Raw genomic sequence first — 19,635 nt, forward strand, 5'->3', positions numbered from 1 at the left:
GACTGGCCGCCCGGCCCCTAACCTGCTCGAACCCATTATGCGGTAGAGGCGGCCGGTCTCTTTAAGGCCCTGCCGCGCCTGCGCCTTGGGCTTTCCTGACGCTGCCGGCCGGACCCTGGAGGAGCCAGCGGGCGGGCAGGGTAGGGGTCGGGCAGTAGTTAAAGCAGCGGCGGCGCCCGGAAGGGTGGGTGAGGGTCGGTGGCGGCTCTGAGCTGTCGAACGAGCGCGGCGCTCGAGAGAGGGCGGGGAAGGCGGCCCGCGGAGCCGGAGCGGGGCCGAGGCGCTGAGACGCGGCGGCGAGGCTGCCGGCTGGATGGGAAGTTAATGTTTACGGCGGAGTCCACCCAACGTTTCCAAGGTGAGGGGCGCCGCGCCAGGCCGGGCGGGCCCGGAGGCTGGACGGGCCGCGAGCCCGGGTTCTGCGGGGCGCACGACGGGGCCGAGGCGCGGCGAGTGGGGGCCGCCACCAAACTTGCGGCACGAGCGGGGCGGGCGTGCCCGGCCCCGCCGGGGCCTAAGTTCCCTGAGGCCGGGACCCTCCTCCCGTGGGCGCTGGGGAGGAAACTCGCCAGCGGGTCTTCCAGTGGAGTCCCAGGGAGGTGGAGGGACCGGGCAGCTTGGGGGTGCTTCCTCACAAATCCTGTGGGGGATACTGACCTTTCACCCCTGCCCTCGAGGCCAGAAGTCCGTCCTCTCTGGGTGTCCTGATGGAGTGAGACCGCCCGCTCCTCTTACTTGCAAAGTTGGCGTCTTGATTTGGCCTCCGGGATTCTGTGCAAGGCAGAGTCCCCAGGCAGGTGATGGGCTAGCCAGGTGTGCTAGGTGACTCCCAAGGATGCACTTGGAGAGCGTTTGTAACCATCACTGAATCACCTTATGACTAGCGGGGCAAGCCTCAAATTAACCGCAGAATTTCCGGTAGATTGGATTGTGGTGTTGATGTTTGCTTTAGAATTGCCGTGATTTCTTTGTGTCTGTCTGTTTTTTGGGCGTCTTAGATCAAGTCAGTTGTCATCCTTTCACCGAAGAGTTAACCAAAACTTTTGCAGTGGTTTCCTTTGCTTTTCTCCTATCCATTGCTGTTAGAGGTGACTTTGAAAAGCAGCATTTTCTTGCAAAGATACCTTTTCTTTGGTTTACAGTGTAGAATAATAAACTCCTTTCTTCGCCGAAAGAAATCCAGTGCTTCTTGAAGTTCAAGAAAAACTTACCTTTGTTCTGGACTGATACGTGTTAGAAGAGTTTTTTGGTTTTTTGGTTTTTTTTAAATTTTATTAGTAAACTTTCTTGAGTTTACCTGAAACTCCTTTTCTGTTCTAAAATGTTAGCCTTAAGGTCTCTGAGAGCTTTGTGTCAAGGAAACTTAGAAAACTTATTGAAGTATAATATACAGAAAAAGTGCACAATCCTAAGAGTGCAGGTAAAGAATTTTTACTAAGTATACCATCACAGGTCAAGAAACAGAATATTTCTAGGTTGGGGTTTATACCTAGGAGTGGAATTGTTGGTTTGTGCGGTATGTGAATAATAAAACTTTAGTATTAGATACTGTTGAACATTTTCCTGAAGTGGTTGTGCTAATTAGCAGGGAATGGTAATTCAATTACCCCACATTCTTGCTGATGCTTGTCAGTTGGAAACATTTTTGCTATTCTGGTAGAGGTGCAGTAATAGATTAGTGTAGTTTTATTTTGCATTTTCCTGATGGTTGTGGTTTTATCTTTTATTGGCCATTTATATGTCTTTTGTGAGATGTCTGAGTCTTATTTTTTTTATTTATAATTTTTTGGATATGAGTCCTTTCTGGGAGGTGTACACACACACACCCCTATCAATAAACTGTACATAATTTATCTTATTCCATTCTGTCTTTCACTCTTTTAATGGTGTTTTTTTGACAGATGGACATTGTTGATTTTAATGAAATATATTTACTATTTTTCTTTATGAGTACTGCTTTCTGTGCCCTATTTAAGAAATCTTGCCTAGCCTAAGAATATGAAGATATTTTCCTATGTTACCTTATAGAAGTTTTATTTTATTTTACTTTTCACATTTAAGGTGTAAAATTTACAGTAAATTTCAGACGGATTGTAAGGGGTCAAGATTCACTTTTAACCAGGTGGATATCTTTTTGACCCAGCATCATTTTTTTTAAAAATACCATACTTGTCCCTCTGCACTGTGTGGCACTTTCTCATAAATCAGGTGACTGTTTAAGAGTGTATCTGTTTCTGGATACTCTATTCTGTTTTATTGGTCTGTTATCCTTGCACCAGTATCACTGTATTAATTAATGTAACTGTATAATAAGCCTTGATAATGTGATAGTATAAGGCCTCCAACTTTGTTTTTTAATACTGGGCAGTTCATGGCTCTTAGCATTTCTGTATAAATTTCAGATTCTGCTTGTCAATTGCATACGGTAAGATACATACTTTTTTTTTTTAATTCTTTTTTTTTTTTTTTAAAGATTTTATTTATTTATTTGAGACAGAATGAGAGAGAGAGAGAGAGCACATGAGAGGGGGGAGGGTCAGAGGGAGAAGCAGGCTCCCTGCCGAGCAGGGACACGATCCAGGGACTCCAGGATCATGACCTGAGCCGAAGGCAGTCGCTTAACCAACTGAGCCACCCAGGCGCCCCAAGATACATACATTTTAAGTGTAGTTTGATTTTTGTCATTTATACTCCCGTGTCACCAACACAGGATACAGACTATTGTGAAAACCTTAGAAAATTCCTTTATATCCTTTGTTCTGTCTTCCCCACTCCCTGCCCAGAGGCAACCACTATTCTGATTTCTATCTAGATTAACATCAGTATTTTCTAAAGTCGTCCAGGTGATTCCCTTGTGTGGCCAAGATTGAAGCCACTGGTTCAGGTGGACTGTTTGAAGCTATTCCAGTGTCTCTGTCTTTCCTTTTGGTCTGGTCAGATTTCCCAGAGAGTCTCTTCCAGTTTTGTGCTTGGAGAATAGAAGTTTGGTTGCCAGTGATCTGAGAACTCAAGAAAGAGGGCTGAATAATGAGCGGTACAACATTTAGTATATAAGGTCACATAATTTGCCTCTTTTTGTTGGGATACCTGTGTCTTCTACCATGTATGGTTTATCCTCTTGAGAGAATAAATCTCCAATCAGCTGCTCATTGAGGATGGGCCACTCAGTAGCGTGGAGGAGGAATGGGGTCCAGGTTTCTAACTGTTCACAGCTTTCACCTGATCCTTTCTTGCTTTAGTCTCCCCTCCCCCTCTTTGTTCTGGCATCCCTGAGCTTTTTGAGGATTGTATGGTATAAATTGGGCTTGTTCTAAGTTGCCAGCACTGCTGGTTTGTAATTTGGCTGTTTTTACAAAGTCAGTTACCACTCCTCCATCTTCTTTTCAGCTTCCAAAATTTTATTGCTGTCATCTCTTCCTCCTTTCTCCTGTCCTTGTGGTTTATGAGCTAAAAACAGAACACAACAACATTTTCTTTATCCTTGTTTTAGTAGAGTTTTGGGGAGGGAGGAAAATTAGTTGTGTGTGTTCAGTCTGCCAACTTAACCTGGAAGTCCATCATCTGCTTTCCTTTTACAAAAATGTGTTGGCATCTGCTGTTCACTGTTGTCTCCTCCTTGGAGGGTTATATCTTTTAAATCTCTTTGTTTTCTCTTAGGCTAAATTTATACAGTTTAAAGTATTTACCTTTAAATTATGTCCATCCTTTTCTGTGCTAAAATGTCCTTTTTCATACGAACATTATGGGTTTTTTTGTTTCCTGTTTTCTGTAATGTCCTTATTTGACAACATAAAAAGCTGCCAGCCCATTTTGCCCTTCAAATTAATTTTTGACAAGTTTTGTGAAATTTATAAAAGTCTGCTTAACACTGCCCACAATTCTCAGTGGCCTTTCTGCTCCTCTACCAATTATTTTCCTTTTGTTTGCATATAAAATTAAAATATAAATAAAAGATAACATTGGCAGTTATTACTATCTATCTTGGTGGTTTGCTAGTCCTTCCTCTTGGAAACATGGAGGTTAATTAATGTTTTGTAGATAGAACCTGTTGACATATGTGTTTGCTCAGAAAGGATCATCCCATTTCTCATTTCAGATTGCCTGGTGTTTATTGCCATTTCCAGCTCTTGTTTTAATTGTATCTGTACTTGAAGAGCTTTCCCCTGCCTGTGCTGTTTGCAGTTTATCCTTTAAGTGACCAAAGATAATGTGGGTTTAGTGCTTGTTAATTGTTCTTTGTACTAATTCAACCCTGACAGTTGTACTCTGAAAAGTGTTCCCTAAAGCTGGTCAAACTGGCTATTATCTGGGTCTTCATTGTCTTGTGGGTTCATGATGAGGGCTCTCTCCTTGAGGAACTGATGGTTCTTGTGTTCTTGGAAGGGACCTTGATGAGAGATAGGAACAGACCTGGCTTTATTATAGATCATTGTTCTTTTTTGTTTTTCATAGGAAAGTGCAAGCACTGATGTAAAAGTGAAGATGGGGATTTTGTCTAACTTTGAGTTGGTGTTTAAATGATTAATAGCTGTCTTTTTTGGCCTGGTACAGATCTTTTATTATGTCAAAAATGAATCCAGCATTCTCATAAATTATGGTAGTAATGTTAATAGATACTGGATAAAAGTAAAGCTTTAATGAACAATTGTATAATATGATGTTTAAATGAGATACATGAGAGAAAGAAGAAAAATTTATCTTCAGGTATACCAGAAATCAGGATAGTTTAGAAGACATGGTGGTGAGAAGATAGAGCTTTAAGTAAATTGAAAATGAATTTAAGGGAATAAGCCCATGAGAAGTCTAATGCCTTTGAATATTTATCTGAAATACACGTAAGAGATGAACACAAGGTTAAAGACTACTGCCTTTTTGAAAATGTGGAGAAGCTTCTTTTCTAGTGTCAGATGAGCAAGGTTTATAAAGGTTGTCAAGCATGATAGTATATTTACATGTAACATACAAGATTGGAAAAATGAATCAGTAAGTGATCTAGAATTTTAAAGAAGTTATAAAATTATCCATAAGTCATTAAGAACCACCAAAGATAACACATATTTAGCATCTCCTGTGTGTCAAACATAATGATAGGTATTGGAAAGATAATGGTGATCTATTCTACATAGATAAAATCCTTGCTCTCACAAAATTTACAAACTAGGGGAAGGCACAGTTGATATATTGTTTCTGAATGAGGTGATAATTTTGTAAAAAAAGGGGGGTAATTAAGTGATTAATTTGTCTTAAATCTTGAGGCTTTTTTAACTAGTAAGGGAAAATGCTGAGTGAAGTAGGCGCCCCACCCCAAAAACTTTTAAAGCAAATATTAAGATTTAAAACCTACTTCAGGGGCACCTGGGTGGCTCAGTCGTTAAGCGTCTGCCTTCAGCTTGGGTCATGATCCGAGGGTCCTGAGATTGGATCGAGCCCAGCACCTGGCTTCCTGCTCAGTGGGAAGCCTGCTTCTCCCTCTCCCACTCCCCCTGCTTGTGTTACCTCTCTCGCTGTGTCTCTGTCAAATAAATACATAAAATCATAAAAAAAAGTTTTTGGGGTAAATTTATATATAGTGAAATGCATAGAACTTAACTATACAATGCTGTGAGTTTTGATAAATGTATATGCCTTTGTGAATCCCCCCCCCCCCAGGGTTCTTTTAGTTCCTGTTCTGTTATTTTTTTTTTTTTTTTTTTTTTTACCACAGATTAGTTTTCCTTGTTCTTGAACTTCACATAAAAATAGAATAAATTAGTGTGTATTCTTTTCTGCTTGGCTTCTTTTGTCCAACATAATGTTTCTGAAATTCAGCTGTTTTAACAGTTTGATTTAACTGATTTAACAGTTTTTGCACATACCAATAGTTCTTTTTAGTTGGTGTGTAATCCATTGTATAACGATAACACAGTTTATCCATTCTCCCATTTGGCTATTATGAATAAAGCTGTCATGAATGCTTGATTTCTGGTCTCTTTATAGACATAACATTTTCATTTCTCTTAGATAAATAACTAGGGGTGAAATTACTGGGTCATGGGGCACATATATGTTTAACTTTAGAAGACATTGCTATACAGTTTTCCCAAGTGGTTATACCATTCTACAGTGCAATAAGCAGTCTGTGAAAGGTCTAGTTAAGTGACAAATCAGAATTGAGTTTCAGAAAGATTATTCTGGTACAGTGGGGCACAGGACATAGGATAGGGAAAACATACAGTAAAGTAATATAGTTGAAAATTGATGTATTCCTGTTTCAAGAAATTGATAGGGAAGGAGAGAATCTTAGGGATTCTAGAGCTATGGTATGTGGGGTGAGGATATGTATCTGTCATAGGCTGCTAGATATTGATGTGGCAGTCATTAATAGAGGGAACACAGTTGAAGAGTAGATTTTGGAGGGAAAAGAGGGTAATAATTCTGTTTTGTTTGTAAGTAGTAATTAGGGGTAAAAGGAAGTAGATGAGATAGCTCTGGAAAGTGTGTGTAGTGAGGAGAGAGCCAGGTTGGAATGAGAACTTTGGGAGCCATTGACATTAGAGAAATGAGCTGATGAAGAGGAGTCTGCAAAAGAACAGAAGTAGTAGCCACTAGAGAAGGAAATATAAATCAGGAAACTGATTTAACAGAAGTTGAGAACTTTGAAGAAGGAGAGAAGGGCTTGAATGTTGTTACTGTGAGTAAAAAATAGAGCCTTTTTGGAGGTTAATATATATATATATATATGTGTGTATATATATATATATATATATATATATCTGTTAAAAATTAAAATATCAATGTTTTTTTGAGAGAGTGAGCGCATGTGCGCCCATGCACGGTGGGGGTGGGGGGCCAGGGTGGGTGGTGAGGGGGTGTGGGAGAGAGGGAATCCCAAGAAGGCTCCACGCCCAGTGCAGAGCCTGATACAGGGCTTGATCATGATTTTGGCCTGAGCTGAAATCAAGAGTCAGATGCTTAACCCACTGAGCCACCCAGGCGCCCCACATTTGTTTTTTTCTTTTTCTTTTTTAAGTAACCTTTACACCCAATGTGGGGCTCGAACTTACAACCCTGAGATCAAGAACTGCTCGTTCTACCGAATGAGCCAGCCAGGCATGTTGAAATTTCACATTTCTTGATCTAATAGGTGTACTCTATGGAATAACTCCTTGGAGAAACAGAAATGTAGAAAGATGTGTTTAGGGGTATTCATGGCACCTAGTATATAATAATAAAAAGTTGAAAACAACCCAAGTAGCCATCAATAAAGGATTGCTAAATAAAATATGGTACATTCTTATGATAGAAAATTATACAGCTAATGTAATATGATATGTGTGTATGCTATATTTCCTATTGCTGCTATAATGAATTAACAGACTTAGCAGCTTAAAACAAAAACTTAGTCTCTTACGGTTATGGAGGCCAGAAGTCTGAAATGTTTCACTGGACTAAAGTCAAGTTATTGGCAGGGCTGTTTTTAAGGGTAGAATCTGTTTTGTTGCTTTTTCCAGCTGTTGGAATTACATTCCTTGTATTTCCTGCATGCATTTTGTGGCCCCTTCCTCCATCTTCTAAGCCAACAGTTTAGCATCTTCAGATGTGCCCAGCCCAGATAATCCGGATAACTTCCTCATCACAAAATCCTTGACTTAATCTGCCAAGCCTTTTTGCCATTTAAGGTAACATTCATAGGTTCTGGGTATTATGATGAAGAGCTCTCTACGAGGCCATTAATCAAGCTACTAAATAATACTAACAAGGACAGAAGATCAAGGTGCATTAAATAAATTCTCAAAAATATATATAGTATGATCTAATTTATAAGTTAAAAAATACATATATTCTTAAATGTTAATGTATAGAATTTTTTTTTAGAAAAGAAATCTTGTGGGGCACTTGGGTGGCTCAGTTGTTAAGCGTCTGCCTTCGGCTCAGGTCATGATCTCAGGGTCCTGGTATTGAGCCCCACATCAGGGAGCCTGCTTCTCCCTCTCCCTCTGCCTGCCGCTCCTCCTGCTTGTGCTTTCTCTCTGTCAAATAAATAAATAAATAAAACTTAAGGAAAAAAAAAAGAAAAGAAATCTTGATGGAGATAGACTACTGCTGATAGGCAGTCTTTGAGAGTAGGATTACAGAGTATTTAAACTTTTAATTTTTTTCTGTGATATTTCAATTCTTAACATGTATTTTCTAATCAGAAAAATCACAATAAATAAAAGGATAGAGTATTATACAGGGTCACATGTTGCAGAGAGATAAACAAAGAGGCTCTTGGTGAGTGACCCTTGATAAGTGTGGTTTCAGTAAAATGGTAGGGTAGAAGCCATATTGCAGTGAAAAAGTGGGAGGTGAGAAAGGGAAGAATGAAAAGATAAACACATCTTTCCAGTTGCTTAGTTATGAGGGGTGGCAGGATGCTGTGAGACCAGGGATACTTAGAGGGATAAATAAGGTCCAGTGAGATTTTTAAATATGACAGAGCAGCATGTTTGAAAGTTGAGAGCCGAAACTGGGAGGAAGAGAGAGATTGCCTGAATTCATGATAATTCAAAGAGCCTGAGGCCTAAGGTCTTCTGACTTGATTAAGCTGAAGATCCACTTGCTTATGGCAGGTGAGACCTAGAGAGGTGTGGCTATGCATAGTAGTTAAGTTTATAATATTTTAGTTTTATTCAGTATTATCAGATTTTAAAAAAATCTCTTTTATTCAATATTATCAGATTTTAAAAAAATCCTACGTGCTTCTTTGGCATCTTCTGAAAGTCTAAGGTTATTGTGTAACTACGTAAATTTAGTCTTGCTAATATACTCTCATTGTTTTGGTTTGTCCCCAAAACTTCTGATTGTTTCTGTAGCCTAGCATATGAGTTTCAGGGAGTAAGACCTTAGTTTTCTAGGTGCAACATTTTGGGATTTTTTTCTGTTATTGAAACTATTGCATTAAAAAAATCTGCTTATAGGGCACCTGGGTGGCTCAGTTGGTTAGGTGACTGCCTTTGGCTCAGGTCATGATCCTGGAGTCCCGGGATTGAGTCCCGCATTGGGCTCCCTGCTCAGCGGGGAGTCTGCTTCTCCCTCTAACCCTCCCCCCTCTCATGCTCTCTCTCTCTATCTCATTCTCTCTCTCAAATAAATAAATAAAATCTTTTTAAAAAATCTGCTTATATAATCTTGTATCAATTTTCTCTTTTGACTCTAGAATGTTACAACAGGAAAGCATTGGAGATAACATTCACTTCAACCTTTTTTCAAGTTCCTGACAAGGAAAAAGAGCTTAAATAACTTTTGAGGAGCTTAAGTAATTTGTGGAGGCCACATGTATCTTGTAAATAGAACCTGGTACTTTTACCTTGCTGAGATGCTAAGGACCTTTTAAAAAATTATTTCATTGATACTTACCATTGTGCCAGGATTTCCTGATTTTTCATATGTATTCTTCTATCCAGTTTTGATTAACATGTATTTCCCCCTCATAATTTGATCACTCTTCCTTTATTAGTATCAGTGTAATTAAATTAATTAACATGACTAGAATTAAAGTAGAATTTTTAGGACTTTGCTGTGATCTGTGTACTATTTAACCCATTTGGAGAATTATGTTGAAGATTCTTATTGCCATTTTAGGATTTTTCAGAATAGTGGTAATTCATTTTTATTTCACATTGGGTGTGGAGTGACAGCACTTAATATACTTTTTTTTTTAAGAGAGAGGGTGAGAGAGCACATAAGCAGGTGGGGGGAGAGGCAGAGGGAGAGAGAGAATATTAAGCAGATTCCACGCCCAGTGTGGAACCCACACAGGGCTCAACCTCACAACTCTGAGACCATGATCTGAGCTGAAATAAAGAGTCGGACACTTAATTGACTGAGCAACTGACTGAGCCACCCTTTAACATACTTCTTGACATAATGCTTGATATATTGTGTATACTAAATAAAAAATTCATGTAATATATGATATATTTTAGGAGGTACTTGTTCTGAATTTGTGCTTTTTTCAGATTAGATTGAAACATAGGGAAACTGGTATTTTAGTACATACTCTTGCTGCTGCCAGGAAAAAATTGTGTATGCGGATATATCCCCCCCCCCCTTTTTTTTTTTTTTTATAGTTTTGTGTTTGTAACAATGGAAGGTTGAGGTCAGGGAACAGACTTAGTTCCTTACCCGTGAACTTCAGCACCTCAGCTATAGCAATTTTAGGTGCAGCTCAAAGAATCAAATTTTAGTTAGCTAGTACTCTTACTCAGTGTACTTTGTTTTTTTTTTAAAAGCTTTTATTTATTTATTTGACAGGGAAAGAGATAGCGAGAGCAGGAACACAAGCAGGGGGAGTGGGAGAGGGAGAAGCAGGCTTTCCGCCGAGCAGGGAGCCCGAGGCAGGGCTCAATCCCAGGACTCTGGGATCATGACCTGAGCCAAAGGCAGACGCTCAACCGACTGAGCCACCCACGCGCCCCTTACTCAGTGTACTTTAGAGAGCATTCTCTCCTCCCAGTCTTAATACAAAAGTATTTTTGGGGAAATTACATCAGTAATATGGTAATACAATAAAATATTTTACAGAATAATAATTTCCCCTTCTGTGAAGGAAAACAACCTTAGTTTTTGTTGAGAATCTAGTAAAATTCTGTATAAATAATTTCATTATAAGAATTGATGGCTGGAAAAAAAAATGTGGCATGATGTAGTAGAACAAGCATTTTGCCTTGTCATTTTCATTGTTACTTAACCTCTCTGGGTCTGTTTCTTTACCGGAAAATGTGTGTTCATATTTACTGTGCATGGTGATGAGGAATGCAAATAATAGATGTAAAGAACTTGGAGCAGTAGCTGGCGTGGGTTTTATGTTCAGTATAAATAGCAGCTGTTATTTTGTGATTATGATGTTATTAAAAGAAGACTAAAAAATGCAGGAAGGACAAATGGAATTTATATGGAAGGTAATACATAAGGAAGATCTGTCTGATAGCAAGATGAGTTTCAGTTTTGTATTCAGCTTTGAATTACCAAAATAGCTAAGTGGATTACTAAAACTACCTATAAGATAATTTTCTCATATGTTAGTGTGATAAATGATAATATCTACCCAATGATAGTTATTTGATGTATTGTGTGTGCTTAAAAATATTATCTTGTTCTTTGGATGGTTTAGGTTGGCATAGTAGCAGGAGAGATTCTAGGTTTGTGTAATATCTTTTATGGATTCTTTGCTGAAGTATATAGCATTAAATAAGACTTCATTTTTTTAGCATGAACAAAACTTAATTCAGATCCATAGCCCATGGTAATTTTTGTTATTTGATCAAGATGGTTTAAAGGGGCACTATTTCTTAAGAAATAAGTGTAACCTGTAATTAATATATGAATTTATAAACATGAAAAATATTTTAATACTGGGTAGTAGTTGAAGTGGCCAGTTAAAATATTTCATTAAATTTTTGAATATAATTGAACTTGTATAGCTCTTAGGTTTTAAACGCTAAATGAATGCTAATTCCTCAGGGTAATTGCATGTTATATCTAGTACAGTTTCAGATACTTTAAATATTTAAAATGCTAAAACTGAATAGTACTTCATTCACTTGAAGTGTTCCAATCACATAACCTGTATCAGCAATACACAGATGTTTGGAGTGGGTTGGAAGAATGTGCGTGCATGTGTGTGTGTGTGTGTGTGTGTGATAACTTTATATGTAGCTTAAGGTATTTCTGAGCTGTCTCAGTCCAGTAGAATTAAGTGAATATAGTTAACTAGAGAGCAGTGCATGTGGTACCCTTTAGTAAAGTCCTTTAACAGTGACTATAAATACAGATTTGCAACTATTAAATCATAAACTCGTATTATTGGGGCATTAAATATAAAACATTAGCAACAAACTGACATTTTATATTTAGAAGATTTTTTGAAAAAAACTTAAGTCTGGTAAACAGGTTAGTTGGAGTTGGTAGCCTTGGTAAAATTCCATTTTCCTGCAACGTAGGCATGGAATTATGATGCGGTGGCCATTAGTCTCTATTCTCTGTTCATTTTCTTCCTTTTTCTTTAGAAACTATTGCTGTAGTTTACAAAGTGGGAAGGTTTCCTTTTGTGCATAATGTTAAAGTCAGGAAAATGACAAATGTTTCTTCAGATCTGTCATGCAGATCTGTCCAGTTAATATAAAAAGAGGTTTTTATTGATAGTTTTGAGACTTTTTATTCTAGTATTACATGGATTAAAAAAAGATTACATACAGTCTGTAATAGGCTATTTACAAAGGAGGTAGGAATTTTCATGTGATATGTTGACAATTTCATTTTCAAATATAATTTCCATCTCAATATTTTAGTTAACTTGTTAAATTGGTAATCAGATTGGTTTTGGGCAGGCCCTGTTCTGTCAAAATCCTCAGGCTCATGACATGTTCAGATGTACTATTTTTTTACTTTTATGTTCTACAGTTAGGTTTAGCTCACTTTCCTCTCAGTGATTTACACTTGTGAAGATGTTTTTGTTTTGGGGCCAGATGGTTAGTATCCTGGCTCCATCATTTATTAGCTAATGGATCTTGGACAAGTTGTTTAACCACCACAAACATCAGTAAAACCTATATTAGGGTTATTGTGAGGATTGAATAAGATAATGGATGTAAATCTTGTGACAGTGCTTGGTACATAGTAAAGTATATAGTAGATGATGGTGGTGGCAACAGTAGTAAGTAGTATATCATTGTATACAAATTTCGCTTTTTTGAAATTTAGCTCTAGAGGTAGGAGGGATTAGAGAGAGATGGAAATGCACTGTATGCCTACAGAACATAAATTAACTTGGAAATTTGTCATGTACACATTTAAAGGAAGGATACTTGTCAGCAATGTTGCTCTTATTTCCTGTTTTTTTCCCTTTCGCTGTAATATCTGTTCTATTTTTTGATTCCTGTTGAAGCCAGTGCTCTGTATCTTCCCTTCTTCCATCTCTCTTTGACATCTGTTAACTTACATAAATGAAGGACATAGTTTGATATTCTTTGTGGATATTTACAAGCTGTGTTTTAAAATCTGTGCCCTATATTTATTGATAATATTCAAAATGTGCAAGACATTGCTATTTATAATATTTATTTCCCTGCTTAAAGAATTGGAAAAATACTTTTTTTATGACATGATCTGATTTTTATTTTTATTTATTTATTTTTTTTAAAGATTTTATTTATCTGACAGAGAGAGACACAGCGAGAGAGGGAACACAAGCGGGGGGAGTGGGAGAGGGAGAAGCAGGCTTCCCGCCGAGCAGAGAGCCTGACGTGGGGCTCGATCCCAGGACCCTGGGACCATGACCTGAGCCGAAGGCAGACGCCTAACGACTGAGCCACCCAGGCGCCCCTGATTTTTATTTTTTTAAAGATTTTATTTTAGGGATGCCTGGGTGGCTCAGTTGGTTAAGTATCTGCGTTCAGCTCAGATCATGATCCTATGGTCCTGGGATTGAGTCCCACGTCAGGCTCCTTGCTCAGCGGAGAGCCTGCTTCTCCCTCTCCCACTCCCCCTGCTTGTGTTCCCTCTCTCGCTGTCTCTCTCTCTCTGTCAAATAAATAAATAAATAAAATCTTTAAAAAAAAATAAAGATTTTATTTATTTTAGAGAGAGAGAACGCAAGCAGTGGGGAGGGGCAGAGGGAAGGGGAGAGAGAATCCCAAGCAAACTCTGCACTGAGCATAGAGCCCGACACAGGGCTTGATCTGAGGACCCCTAGATCATGACCTGAGCCGAAATCGAGAGTCGGAAACTTAACCGACTGAGCCCCTGGAACAATACTTTCTTATAACCTGCTTAAAAGATTGAAGATGTATATTACATTTGTACCAGCCTTAAATCCTACTGGAACAAGGTTGAGTATAAATAATTTTTTTTTCTTTTCACACATTTATTCAGTTGAATATCAAGTTTTTCATGGGCTCAGAATCTCCAGAACTTTGAAGAATGAAGAGAAGTAACAATGTATACAGGTAAAAGTTAATGATTTTTTATGTTTACATTGACATAGACTATTTTGAAATTTGAGCAAACATTTTAGAATGTACTTCTAAGTTGGATACATTGCTGTTTATTTTGGAAGCAAATAAGAAAAGACCTCCCTGGATCCATTTGGCATTACAAGCACTTACACAAAAACCTACTAAAAAAGCATGGTGCTAGAAGTTGGTGAGCTCTGGGATTTGTAATCCTGTATGAGCAGGGTTGTAGTTTAAGTAATGATCCCAGAAATACAATATCCTCTCATTCACCTACCTGCCAGTTTCTCTGTGAATTTATGGATTCCTATGAAACTTACGGTGAAACTTGAGATGCTTGAAATAATCAATTTCAGACTAGCAGTATAAATAATTTAAAAAATAAGATGTAGGTGGAAGAGCTTGGATATCTATAGATTTGTCCTTCTCTTTGGTCAGAACAGGTTTTAATTTTAATGTATTTTCTCTTCCCCCTACATCTTACCACCACATTAATGAAAGCCAATTTACAACAGTTCTTTTTACCTAGTACATCATATCCAATTATCAAGAAAAATTACAAGACATACTAAAAGACAAAAAGCACAGTTTGAAGAGCTAGAGCAAACATCAGATCTAGACTTAGATATGGTAGGGATATTGGAATTATCACACCAAGAAATAATTTAAAATAACTATGATGAAAATGCTAAGGGCTCTAAATGGATAAAGTAGACAGCATATAAGAAAAGATGGGCAATGTTAGAAGAGAGATCGAAATTCTAAGAAAGCACCAAAAAGAAATGCTAGAGATCCAAGACATTGTAGTATTGTAACAGAAAACACATGGTAACCATTTGGTGGGCTTATTAGTAGACTGGACTACTGATGGCTGAGGAAAGAATCTCTGAGCGTGAGGATATCAATAGAAACTGCTAAAACTGGAAAGGAAAGAAAAAAGATGGAAGAATGGAACAGAATATTCAGTAACTGTGGGACAACTGCAAAAGATTTAACATATGCATAATGACACAAAGCCTATTTTATAATAAAGTGTTGAAGATTTCACGTAATTTATTGAATACTGCAGTGAAAGTGAAAAACAGAATAGTTGTATGGGTACTGAATGGTTTTAAGTTAATCAGTTGTTACTTACGTGCGTATGACGGGCAGCTGTGGCTCACTGCCTCTGCCCAGCTTCATAAGAGCATTTGTACCACATGTTGGTAGCCTGGGAAAAGATCAAAATTTAGAATTCAAAATACAGTTTCTACTGAATGTGTATCACTTTCACACTGTCAGAAAGTTGAAAAATTGTAAATCAAGCCATTGTAAGTCAGGGACTGTAGAGTTACAGGAAAAAATGTTAACACACAAAGTCAACTGATTTCTTATGTATATAGGAATGAACAAGTGGGATTTGAAATTAAAAACACAATACCACTTAAAGTAACATCTCAAAAAATGAAATACTTATATATAAATCTAATGAAATCTGTTTGAGGTCTGACATAAATCTAATGAAATAGGTACAAGTTCTGTGTGAGGAAAACTATAAAACTCTGGTGAATGAAATCAAAGAACTACTAAATAAATGGAGAGTTATTCCATGTTTATAGATAGGAATACTCAATATATAAAAAAGTCAGTTCTTCCCAACTATGTAGATTCAGTACAATTCCAGTCAAAATCCCAGCAAATTATTTTGTGGCTATTGACAAACTGATTCTAAAATTGATACGGAGATGCAGAAGACCCAGAATAGTCAACAGTTTTGAAGGAGAAGAAGAAAGGTGGAAGACTGATACTACTTGACTTCAAGATATATTCTTAAGCTACAATAATCAAGACAATAGGATATTGGTGAAAGAATAGACAAATGGATCAATGGAACAGAGTAGAAAGCCCAGAAATAGACCCATATAAATATAGTCAACTGATTTTCAACAAAGGAGCAAAGGCAATACAATGCATAAAAGACTATCTTTTCAACAAATGGTGCTGGAGCAATTAGGCTTCCGCATGCACAAAAATGAATCTAGGTATAGACTTTACATCCTTCACAAAAATTAATTCAAAATGGATCCAACACAAAAATGTAAAATGCAAAACTATAAAACTCCTAGGAGATAACAGTAGAAAACCTAGGTGACCTTGGGTTGGTGATGACTTATTAGATGCAACATCAAAGACGTGATCCATAAAAGAATTGTTACCTGGACTTCATTAAAATTAAAAATGTCTCCCAAAGCTACAGACTGGGAGAAAATATTTTCAGAAGACGTATCTGATAGCATACTGTTATCCACAATATTCAGAGAACTTTTAAAACTCAACATTGAGAACACAACATGATTTAAAAACAGACCAAAGATCTTAACAGATACCTCACTAAATAAGATCTACAGATGGCAAATAAGCACATGAAAAGATGCTCCACATAATGTGTCATAAGGGAACTGCAGATTAAAACAATGATGAGATACCAGTACACTCCTAGTGGAATGAATGGCCAAAATCTAGAACACTGAAAACACCAAATGCTGGTGAGGATGTAGAGCCACAGGAGCTCTCATTCATTATTGGTGGGAATGCAAAATGCTACACTCAGTTTGGAATACAGTTTGGCAATTTCTTATAAAACTAAATTCAGAAGTTTATATGAATGCAATTCAGAAGTCATGCTTCTTGGTACCTACCTACCTAAATTTGAAAAACTTATGTCCACACAAAAACCTGCTCTATTCCTAATTGCTAAAACTTGAACTCAACCAAGATATCTTTCAGTAGTTGAATGGATAAAGAAATTGGTACATCAAGACAGTGGAATAATATTCAGTGCTAAGACAGAATGAGCCATCAAGCCATAAAAAGACATGGAGGATACTTAAATTCCCCATTCCTTCCTTTCCTTTTTTTTTTTTTTTAGTAGGCTCCACACCCAGTGTGGAGCCCAGTACAGGGTTTGAACTCACAGCCCTGAGATCAGGAGTCAGACACTTAACTGAGCCACCCAGGCTCCCATTAAATGCCTATTTCTAAGTGAAAGAAGTCAGTCTGGAAAGGTTAGACACAAGGTGATTCCATTTATATGACATTCTGAAAAAGGCGAAACTATGGAGACAGTGAAAAGATCAATGGTTGCCAGGAGTTGAGGGGAGGGGAGGCAGAGCACAGAAGGATTTTTAGGGCAGTGCATCTACTCTGTATGGTATTATGATGATGAATACTTGTCATCACACATTTCCCCAAAACTATAGAATGTAGAACGCCAAGAGTGTACCCTAATGTAAGTGATGGACTTTGGGTGATAATGGTGTGTCATTAGTTTCATCAGTGGTAGCAAATATTCTATCTGGTGGGATATATTGGTATTGGAGGCTATGTATGTGTAAGTGCGAGGGGTATTTGGGAAATCTCTGTACCTTCTGCTCAGTTTTGCTGTGAACCTAAAACTATTCTAAAAAATAAAGTCTATTTAACACAAAACCAAAATGACCACAGAAATTACAAAAGTATAGGCATGCCTCATTTTATTGTGCTTTGCTTCATTGTGCTTGCAGGTACTATTTTTTACAAATTGAAGGTTTGTGGTAAACCTGGCTAAGCAAGTCTATTGGCACCATTTTCCCAATAGCATTTGCTTATTACTTCGTGTATCTGTCACATTTTGATGATTGTCACAGTATTTCAAACCTTTTTATTATATTTGTCATGGTGATCTGTGATCAGTGATTACAACTCGCCTAAAGTTCAGATGATGGTGAGCATTTTTTAGCAATAAAATATTTTTTAATTAGGTATATGCATTGTTTTCTCAGACATGCTTTTACACACTTAATAGACCACAATTATAGTGTAAACAACTTTTATATGCACTGGGAAACCAAAAAATTCATTTGACTCTTTATTGCAGCATTCACTTTATTGCAGTGGTCTGGAACTGAACCCACAATATCTCTGAGGTATGCCTATAGAGGATAGTAAAAATTTTTGAGAGTGGAGGTCTTTAAAGCACAAAAAGAAAGTTTTCTCTCTCTGCTTTTATTTCCCTTGCTAAACTTTCACTCTCTTGAGGTAGTTGTAAATAGTTTGATATATAGCCCATCAAAAAATGGAATTATACTGTATATCCTATTCTTCACCAAAAACTGATTGGTTCCATCATAGTGGGAATTTCATTTTTTTTAATGGCTGCATTCTGTTGTATGGTGGTGTCATAACTTATTTGCTCATTCTTTGATGGGCATTGGGGTTATCACTAGTTGTTTGCTGTTAGAAATAGTTCTGTGATTAATTTTAGTACATACGTCCTTGTTTATTTGGGCAAATAATTCTTTCAGACAGATTCCTGAGTCAGCTTATGTATATGTAAATTTTGTTATATATATTTCCAAATAGTCCTTCAAAACAGCTCTACTAATGTATGTGCTCACAATAATGTGTTTGAAAATACTCACTTTATGCAGAGCATTGATTTTTTTATAATGAAATATTTCTAACTCAGAAGGTATAAAGAAAAGTGTAATAAATGCCTATATTCCCACCACCCACCTTAACAAATAAAACATTACAAATGCACTTGTAACCATAGTGCTCCCTCTCCTTCCAAACATAACATTTTTACACTCATGAATATGTATGTATTTATAAACAATACAACATACAGCCATAATATGTTATGTAAGGTAGTTAGCATGGTTCCTGATAACCCCACCTCCTGATTTACATTCTATATAGTTTCCTTCCACACTAAATAGAACTGACTTGTGGAATAATTAGGTTATTGCAAAAATGAAAGAGTGTGACTTACGATGCAAGGTCATATAAGTTATTACATCTTCTGTTTGCTCATTTGTTCTGGGGGAAGCCAGCTGCCACATTGTGAGGATACTCATCAGCTTTCTAGAGAGGTTCTCATGTGAGGAACTGAAGCCTTCTGCCAATAACCATGTGCAGGAGACATCTTGAAGCAGATCTTCCAGCCCCAGTCAAACCTTCAAAGATGATAGCACTGGCCAAGATCTTGTCTGCAACTTTATGATAGATCCTGAGTAGGATCACTCAGTTAAACTATAGCTTAATTCCTGACACGCAGAAACTGTGAGATAATAAATATTTGGTGTATTAAGCTACTAGATTTGAGGGTAACAGATGAAAGAAAGAGAAATAAATAGGTAGATGTGGGAACCTTGGTCCCATCCTTGTGAATTATTTTCAAGGGAGACCAGGAGAATGAGTATATGGTACTTTTTAGACTTAGGTGGGAAATCCCAGAACACTAATGGGGATTCAGATGTTGGGTGGCCAGAAAGAATGACAGTATAGTTGACCCTTCAACAACATAGGGGCTACGGAGTGCGGAACCCCTGCACTGTTGAAAATCCATGTGTTACTTTTGACTCCCCAAAAACTTAACTACTGATAGCCTACTGTTGACTGGAGGAAGCCTTACTGTTAACATAAACAGTTGATTAACATATTTTGTATGTTATATATATTATATACTACATAAAGTAAACTGGATAAAAGATGTGATTAAGAAAGTCATAAGAGAAAATATATATATCGTACTGTATTGTAAAAAGTGTGTATAAAGTGCACCCACAAATCTGAGTTGTCAAAGGGTCAATTGTAAATGGATTTTTGCCTGCACAGGGAGTGGGAGGTTTGGCACCCCCTA

General features: G+C 37.5%; 1 protein-coding gene across 8 annotated transcripts in view; it reads left to right on the forward strand.

Moving 5' to 3' along the window:
* The first annotated feature begins 150 nt into the window (after positions 1–150).
* The window catches only part of EVI5 (ecotropic viral integration site 5), a 197,921-nt gene continuing 178,436 nt past the window's right edge, over positions 151–19,635 (forward strand). For 2 of the 8 annotated variants that reach the window (XM_036103382.2, XM_078072756.1), the window contains exon 1: positions 152–358. The gene's annotated coding sequence lies outside the window, so the exon portion shown is untranslated. Of the gene's footprint in view, positions 359–13,893; positions 13,968–19,635 lie in introns of all 8 variants that reach the window. The other 6 variants (XM_078072758.1, XM_078072759.1, XM_036103388.2 and 3 more) reach the window with 4 other exon arrangements.

Source organism: Halichoerus grypus, chromosome 5, assembly GCF_964656455.1.
Source record: "Halichoerus grypus chromosome 5, mHalGry1.hap1.1, whole genome shotgun sequence".
Classification (NCBI taxonomy): domain Eukaryota; kingdom Metazoa; phylum Chordata; class Mammalia; order Carnivora; family Phocidae; genus Halichoerus; species Halichoerus grypus.